Source organism: Oreochromis aureus, linkage group 7 (genome assembly GCF_013358895.1).
Source record: "Oreochromis aureus strain Israel breed Guangdong linkage group 7, ZZ_aureus, whole genome shotgun sequence".
Classification (NCBI taxonomy): domain Eukaryota; kingdom Metazoa; phylum Chordata; class Actinopteri; order Cichliformes; family Cichlidae; genus Oreochromis; species Oreochromis aureus.
In genome coordinates this window covers 16,161,069-16,170,889 of record NC_052948.1, presented here as the reverse complement: position 1 = coordinate 16,170,889, position 9,821 = coordinate 16,161,069, and positions in this window count along the sequence as shown.

Below are 9,821 nucleotides of genomic sequence, written 5' to 3'. Positions count from 1 at the left end.
AATCGTTAAGCCCATCATGCTCGCTGAAATAGGTTACTTGGCTTCGTGCGCAACGATCTGGTACAACGAAGCCGCGCCGGCAATTTGCCTTTTCTAGACTATAAAACGCTGGAATGAAGCGGTTAAGGAAACAAGATGGGCCTTTATGTCTGTCGGTAGTCAAATTGGTTAAGCTGGCTCAAATCACGTCCTTAATTTTTAGGATATTGTCGAGATTACCTAAGAGTTTGAGAGACAGCGAAAATGAGAAAAATAAATCCCAAATCTTTTACAATCTGGCGCAACCGAGCGTGTCTGATTCGCATTAATATCACATGGTGACATGGTAATATACATGGTAATAGTCCCTTAATATTTTGCCAAACATTATTATTATTATTATTATTATTATTATTATTATTATGAGTTTCTGTATTTATTTGTATTAATCTAAATTCTCGAGTCCTCTTCTCTTTCTTACTTTCAGGTTTAATTAAGTTTATAACTTTAATTGGGGCTCTTGTTTAGCAGCATGATGCAGTCCACATCTGCAGCCGTGTACTCAGCCAGCAGGAGGATTGAATTTCTCAAAAAATATAAGATAAAAATGAGACACCAATAAACGAATTAGCTCTATTTTTAAGCTGTTAGCGGTTTGTTTTTGTTGCTTTTTTGTTGCTTTTTTGCCCGAACCAGTAATCTTTTAGTATCCATTACGTTTCCTTCTCTGAGGAGGTCCCCCTTTTTTTTTTAAATTTAAATGGTTCACTTGTAAAATAAGAAAAAGCTAAATGACCGGCTGGGGCCCGCTGCACGTGCAGTCTGTCGGTGATGTCCTGTCCACCGCCGGCTTCTCTCCGGCTGTGCAGATATTCCTTAACGAGACTTTTGACTGTTTTGTTAGTAAAAGTCTCCCGCAAAGAGACATTTCAGATATAACGAGTATGACTCTGGCTGCACACCACACCGACCCCAACCTTTCTTTAGTCATTTTCTTTTCTTTTTTATTTTGAGCCTGTGTTGCGGCTGGTAATGTGAGGGGCGATTAAACCTGTTCGGCTTTTATACTTCAGATCCCTGCAGTTTATTTCAGCTGTTTTATGTCTTCGTGTCTCGACAAGAGCACGAAGCACACGAATATAAACAAGCAGCAGAAAGCTTGGCTCCCATAGAATGATCAGCGTTTATTTACGTTATCAACATTATGATCGTATGTGAGACAGAAGACAAGACAAACATGCGGGTTTTTAATGCAGTCTGTAATTATTCATTTCACACTGTTTTCTAATGATAAGAGAGATAATTTTTATTTAGATCGTTTTTTATTTGCTAAAACAGAAAGTCCCTGTTGCCTTGGAGTTCTAAGACCAAAAAAACCCTTTTCTGTTATTTGGATTTTTGAGTATTAAAGTTAGCCCATTTTATCCTTTTACTACCAGCCTTTTTCTTTGCAAATAAAGAGGTTTGTTTGGAGTGTGTTTAGCTGGTGTGTGTGCGGGATTTAAAAAAAGAGAGAGAAATTCTACATGCATGATTTTACCTCATTTATAGGAAATAAATATGAGGGGTATGAATTTGCTGTGCATTTGTATTTCTATAATTTTGTTTTATTTTCAGAGTAAGATCCTACAAAAAAAATAAAAAATAAAATACAAATCTTTTAAGATAATCGTGTCACAACCAAGGAACAAGAAGTTAAAGGTTGTCACACAGCTCTCCAAACCGGAATAACAGTTTCCCTTTACTACAGTGTATATGCAAGCCTCCCTTAATACAAACCATTCTACTGCTACAGGCTAAAGCCTCAGCTGTCACAGATATACATCACCAATGCATGGCATTCTCCGTGAAAGGTTTCCACTTAGCGGTGACCTGCCTGTTTAATTTCCAGCAGGAACCATGTCCAGGTATTCACCACTGAGCGGCCGGGCTCTGTACTGAAGCAGCAGCTCTCTGCCTCCGGGGTTTGTGTTGGCGCAGGCCTCGTGTGCATCAGCAGCAGGATCCTCCGGCTATCAGTTTCTTGTATGAGAGGTGTGGCGAAGCGGTAATGGGCTGGAGAAAGGGCTTTAGGTTAGATTACTTAGTCCCAGCGTTGCCATGCTCTGTTTGAAAGTGGGAAAGCTATAGACATGAGGGACAGGAAATATATATATATATATATATATATATATATATATATATATATATATATATATATATATATATATATATATATATATATATATATATATGAAACTATTGGAATGATGACTGTGATTTTAATGTTGTCGTGCAGATGGATCACTGGTTCGTTTAGCAGATACATGTCATAGCAGCAAGTTAACTGAAACTGAAATATTTCCTGTCATGTCCAGTTGCCTTATAGAAAGTAATGTTGGAAATTCACAAACCGGCTGAGAGTCCTCAGACGAGCCTGTCACATCACAGCTTCAGATCTAATCTCCCTCTGGCTTTGTGACACAGTCTAATTTAGGGATGACATTGCTGTATGGAGTACCAGCATTCACCCCCTGCTACAGCACAGTACTTCTGGCTATACTGAAATCCTCTACCCCTCAATGTTTTTGCTTATTGTTATTTCATTCACATGTTGGTGCTTAAAAACTTGCAGAGTTAGTGCAGGAACACCTCTTTCTGTGACTGAGAAAGATAGATTTGTTTTTTGACACGAGAACTGGTGTGTAAATTAATCACTCTCCACACACACTAAATATAATTTCATTTCAAGTAATAAACATCTTGTGTCCAGAAGTTACTGTAAATTTTCTGTGTTTTTCAGTAAAGGAGAAGCAGTGTGTATGTGTGTGTGTGTATGACTTTTTCCAACTTTAAACTTGGAAATCAAGCTTTGTTTTTCTGTGGAAAAACAATACCAGACACAAATTGCTGCAGTATTCACAGCAGCGTAATTTTCTTAATAATGTCCAGAAGGGGCCTGCTTTTGAAGAATTCAGCACACAAGAGTGTCACTACTGTAACTGATCGTTGAATTTCTTCTGTCCGAACGCGTTGCCATTGTTGTTTGAGTAACCTTATACAGTAGCAAAAGCAACAAGATAATGGACCTCACTGACGTTTCCACAGAAACGCCCTCCTAAAACCTGCTGTCATTCTGTAAACATCACTCTGCTCACAGTTGTTGCCCCATAATTATATGTAGTGCCCAGCTTTCACCTGGTGTCCCCTGCTTAGATATATACAGAGTATTAATAGAAATGGGTCTCTGCATGTCTGACAAATAGTACATACCACACCCTTTGTATATGTGTGTGTGAGAGTAAAAGGGACAGCAGATTTTTATGTGTAGCTTTAAATTGGTTTCACATGAGCTGGGCACACACTGCATCAGCAGATTCTCTGATCAAATTAAGCAGAGATGAGGGGAAAGAAAAAAGAGGCAGCGGTTGTACTGATGTGTAATTCAATAAACAGGACCAAGTAGGGGCAGACAGAGTGAACGCTGTGCTGCCTTCATCACTCAGCTCTATATCTGGATGGAGACACAAAGTAGCAAACCTCCGTTCACCATCGCTGCCGTAGTCGACAGAAAATATAGATACACGTCTAAGGAAATAATGTATATCATCTTTGTAATCTTTATCTTAACCGATCTGTCACATTAGAGTTAATTCATTAGTCAGGATTTATTTTTACTGCCTCAGTTTTGAGATCTTTAATTAGCTGAATGCAAGCAAAGGTTTGAGGATTTTATTATGAGTTTTTTTCATGCATTATAGATCAAATTATTAAACTAAATTTATTAATCAACGATTTTTTAAAAATGGTGTCAGACTAAGGTGGTAACTGTTAATCACATTAATTAATGTGATTTGAAAAGTTTTTCACTTGGATTGTTGTTCAAATGATGCACATTTTTAATAATGTTGAATAACTGCTGACAACAAATTAATCACATTATTAACTTGTCAAGAGAAAGTCCCAAACATTTACCAGCTCCAATGTCATGATTCTGTTCTAAAGTTAACACATCTTTGCTTAATTAGAATTATATTTAAAAGAATTGAAACAAAAAAAGACAAAATATCAGATAAAGTTTTTCAAGTGGCATAAATGATGCTGCTGTCTGTTTTAAAATATATATATATTTTTAACATAATATTTATGTTAGTATTTTGGGGATGTGGACTTCCTTTTAGACAAAACAATTTTAAGGTGTCATGTTGTGGTCTGAGAAATTATGAGCATTTATTTCTCCATTTTCTGACTTATTATGGTCAAAATAATCTATGGATGAATTTAGGAAATAATAAATCCATCAGTCGTTTGCTGGACTGCCGTTGCTGTTTTTTTCCATAACCACAATTACAGCTGCATCCATTAACAGTATTATATGAATGTACAAATTAGTCCTTATGCATTTAGACACAGAAAAGCCAAAAGGATAAAATGTCTAAACTTACGAAACAAGTGTTCAGACCCTTACTGCAAATATCAACCATTCAACCTGAAACAGAATATGAGTACTGTAATAATGTGCCGAGTATGTGTTCAAAGGTAATTGGACACATACACATTCGGTCCAGCAGTGTCAAAATATTTAATATTTTATTCAGCGAAAGCCTGCAGCCAAGTTCAGCTCTCACTTACGAAGGCTTTTTTTGCCGTTAGTCTGGTTTTCATCGGGTGACTGAGTTGGCCCATGAAGGATATTCCATCTCTTCACCATGAAAAGCTGTTTTGTTGTTTTTCGCCAAACGATTTGCTAAATGATGAAATGTCTGGTGAATTTGGCTGAATTGGAGCACAAAGAATACTTTTGTTTCTCCCGCTGCTTTATCAGACTTTATCTTGTCTTTCTTTTTTCTTTTCTTTGAGGTCTACTGTGCACCATTCGATAAACCTTCTGAGGTTCATTAAGCCTCATGTGCATCTGCATCTTGAGAGCCTTACTGATCACAAAGGGGTTTTTCTTCATCATGGAAATTATTGTTCTGTTTATCCGACAGACTTGTGCTTCTTTGTCTACCAGGTTTGCAACTATGTGACCACTTCTGATTTTATTTATTTTAAGCCACATTATTATTTTCTTCCCTCACATGGCCATATCTGTACTTCTTATGAGTTCTCTTCAACTGAAACTGCAAGTTTCAGGTAGTTGTTTTGTGCATTAATAAACTAACATTATTAACAGTATGTCAATTATTTTTTCTAGCCCCTGTTTCACTACACTTTGTATTAAAAGGACTGTATACACACACAGATAACCTAAAATGCTCTCACTGAGGTTTAGCACTTTAAAGAAGACAGATTAAACCTTTCCTTGAGACATGCTGTGAGAAAGGATGCTCATGTTAGACTAAAAGTTCAGTATATGTGTACATAATCCTTCACACTTAAGACCACTCTCAGTGCTGATTTCAGATTGTTTTTGTTACCCCAGGCTCTGTATGGTGTCACTCAAAGCAGACATCCTTAATAGTGTAATGGCCACCAGCTTTTCAAACCTTCTGTTTGTGAGAAGTAGCCAATCAGAAGAAAGGTGGCTTGAACTGAAGTAGAAAAGGGGATGATATCTTATAAAACAGCTTTTTTCTGACGGGGGATGAACTGATTGGCTGCACCAAAGATCAGCATACATCTATTATAATTATGAATCATGCAAAGCTACTGTAGTGGTGTACAAGCAAAAAAATATGGAGATGGAAATTATTATATATGAGGTCTCTTTTAATATGACATTCTGTCAATATTTGTAGTCTTAAAGAAAAAATAATGCTTTTTAAGTAAAACACAGTGACCTTTGAGAAATGCCCATTATAACAGGATTGTGCTAACAGAACAAACACTTCAGATCTGGAAACTTGAATGTGCAATATATTTATTCATAGGGGTGCCTTGATGAAAAACTGAAACAGTTACAGTTCAGGTATATGACATTTGGAAGATTTCAGAGCATGACTTTGAACAATTGTGGATGCCACGACACTAAAGAAACTGCCTTAAAAACTGTATATGCACGAGATGGTAATGCACTGAGGGAAAGGTGAAGAAGAAACCTCTCTGTGCTTGTGTTAAATGTCATTATATCAAGCACTAGTTGACGAGAGCTAGCAAGCATCTTTAGTTTTAGTTGAGTTTGCAGCAGATCACATGTTAATGATAATAAGTCTCTGTGATAACGCTGTACAATTTGAGTGCAGACAGAAATTGCACCATCTGCCAAGAATTCTGAAGAGATAACAAAAATCTTCTGAAAAGATTGTATCCAGTTATGTACTTTGGTAACAGCTCTTTATGAAAAGAAACTATGAACGCATCTTACATCATAATTTTATAACTTTACCACTAAAATTATTGTTTTCCTTATCTTCATTGTAGTCAGATATGATTATAAACTATTTCTAGAAACACATTTAGCAGTATAATATATCTGCTCCTGAGCATTTTCACACAGAGGATCCTATTCAAGGCCAGCCTAATGCAAGTCAAGTGCTTCCAGACTGAAAATAGCACTTGTTGCAACTCCATGCACTTAGGTTTATAGTTTCTGTTGCTCTGATTTATAATACATGTTCTCGAACATGGTGATTTTTTTTTAAGAGAAGCCAAATTAGCTGGAAAACCGAGTTTCAGTTCCATGCTTTTAGATAAGAGCAGCCTAATAAGAGTGCAGTATTTAGGCAAGGAGAATGGCTGAGTTCATTCAGTTAAATGTATAATGGCTTGCATTGTGTCAGTACAGTGTCATTTCCTTTTTACATGTGACTTGAATTTGTGGAGGCAAGGAACAAAATAAAAGCAAAGGGAATTACACTTGAGCATTAGTCTCTCACTCAAAAGTGTTTATTATGTAGAAGTCATCGTTCAAGAAATATCTTCATGTTTTAATTTCGGAGTGAGACTATAGATATCTCTGCCGCTGGTGTCATCTTAAGACTGTGAGAGGTAACGGCTAAAAATACTGCAACTTTATTTTTTTTACCCAGGTCTTCTCTCGCTCCCCGTTTGATACAGTTTTAGTTAAGTGTTTGGATTGTAACAGAGCACCGTGTGTGTGCTGACCCAGCCTGATCTTCCCATAGCAATGTCTGGACCAGGCGAAGCAATGTGCACAGAGACGCAGGACCAAAACAAAACAAACGGGTCTCCGGGAACAAGTCTGTCAATCCTGGGTTCAGCGCAGCCACACAGAGCTCAGCAAGGACTCCTATCTCAATAGGGAAAGAGCCACATTCCGCTGAAATGAGCTTCTATGGGATGAAAGCCTTGTGTGAGCCCCCCAGATGACCCACGACCCCGTCTATATTTGTGCAGGGGGGAGCCCTGATCCTGAGCTCTCTGCCTCCCTGCCAGGATCCCGGGGAGTCAGGTTGGGGTGGCCAGACAACCCCACCATTCTGCCCTCGGGTGTTTTGCTTTTGGGGTAAAGAGAGATCCTCAGATGAGCCGGCACTGTCACAGCAGTAACCTTTCACCCAAGGAGTTTTTAGAGGTGGACCATAAGAGGGTCTTCCTGGAGTGCTATGCTATCCCATGTCAGGGTCTGCAGGATAGTAATATTTCACTAAATCTTGGGATCTGCTTTCATGGTTTGAGGTTTTAATATTGTCTGTAAATCATGTGTATCTGATTTCAAATCAAAGTTGTGTGATTTTAGTATATTACACAGGCAGCATGATGTCCACGTTTTCCTTGCCAGTAGCTGAAGCAGTCTGGCACGTCTCAGCAAAATGGAGGCGAGCTCCAGAAAATTAAATCTCTAAGAGAAGAGCTGAGGAGAGGAGCTGTCATCACAAACCTGTCTGTTCCTTTCATCTTTGCCAGCGACGGTGTGCTGACATCTTCACACCCAAAAAGCTTTGAGTCATAATTCAGAGGTTAGAGAAGGAGAGATACAGATTCACAGACGTTCAAAAGCGCCCCCCTCCAGTTTTTTTTAACTCACCCCTAATACCTTTGAAAACCAAGGATGCTCTGGAACAGCAAACGTCACCAGGCAGCTTCGTGGCACATGTAGAGTGCATGCCGGGGCTACGATGACTAACCTATGCCCTACCCCTTAGGCTTTTCAGGATGTTAAACTCAGTCCCAAACATACCCAATTACAAACAAACACACATGCTCGAAATTCCACTTTCACTTAAAACAGCTCGCTGACCCTCCTTTCCTCTCTGTTCAGGTTACCTCTACCCACTCTCTCCCTCAGGCCAACGGTAATCCAATAGAGGGCTTACTTTAAAGGACTCTGAACAGGAAGGCAATGTGGGTGACTGGGTAACTAACCCAGCTGCCTCCTCCTTCTCCTTCCCCACCGACTTGTATATGTTCAAGGGGAGATGCAAAGACGAGTGCAGCTTGACCCGATTGTTATCTGTTCCAACAACAAAGTCCAGATTCCTGCAGCTCTAGAGCAGCTCTCAGAGGGTGCAGACACAATAGTCAGCTAAATGCTAACATCATTGCTGTTTTGCTTGTTAGCAATTTCATATTTAGTTATTAACAGAAAGTACCGCTTGGTCTGGTTTTGCAGTTTGTTTATAAAGAATTGATTTATATCTTGTTCTGATCATAGCACTATTTTGAAAAGGTTTAAATATTGTTATTATTCATCATAACGAGCCACACGCAGAATTTTATTGCATTTCAAGGCAATCCATCCAACAGAGAAACTACCGTACTGTTTGTTCACACTAACATGCCATAGTGCAGTTTTATTTTAGGCTTTACTACTTAATAAACCTTTTTAATATTTCCAAACACAGCTGGTGTGAAGATATGTCACAGCCACTTAACTAATGATGAAACTGGCAGAAACTTTGAGAACTTCTTCAATAAACATTTCACTTCAAACCACAAATGTGAACTTCACTGTGATACAAGGGGAAAGTCAGACTTTTACCTAACAAGAGTCTTTACAATTCCTCCCCTGGGGACGATGAACATAGGTACAAATAATCCCTCCAGGTTGTTGAGATATTTCATTTTAGACAAGAGTGAAAGACAGACAAAAGCTTCCATTCCTGTCAGATTACAATTTATTTTCTTGGTTCAGTGGTGTTGCATTAGTCAGTTCTAGAGAACATTAAACGACTTGGGATCCTTTTTGGCTGGTATTATGAACCAGCCAAATAATTGTCTAATTTTCCCAAGTTTCCATTATTCCATTGTTTGCAAAGTTTCCTTTTGCAAACCCTTTGTTGGCCCACAGCATTTTAAGGTTGCATGACTTCCTTTATTTTCCCTTTGTTGCTCAAATCTGACTTCTCTTTTCCTTTCTGTTCCCATCTGTTACAAAAAAGAAAACTTTTCCTCAATGTTGCCACTTTTATTATGTCTGACTTTTTTTCCTTTGTCACATAATCACTCCCATTCTTTGTCTCTCCTCTAGTGCGAGGGTTTGGCATTTCTGACTGCTCGACATCCCAGATGGCAACATCCAGATTAATTTTTGTGGCTGTGCCATAATATATTCTGACCATGTGACAGCCAATAAATGCTCTAGGTCGACCCTGCAGCTGAGAATAAAGCTTCAGATTCCAGTCGTATCAGAGGCAACAACAAAAAAGCTAAAAATCCTGCTGTTTCTTTATTACTTCTTTGCGATGTATTATTTGCAACTAATGTGAACAGTAGTAGTGTTTACTGTAATTGCTGTAACCTAATTTAACTAACTATTAGGGGCTCCTCACCTGCCATGTGTTAATGCTGGCACTGAAGAGCTGCATGCAGATGCATCACATGGACTCCCAGGTAGTCTCTGACCCAACAGAAAAGGTCGCCTCCGACAGACAAACAGAGCTCCACTCATTCACCTAATTGTCAGGAATGTTCTCATTGAGACGAGAAAGAAGCTCTTTCACATGGCGTCTAATCAGAGT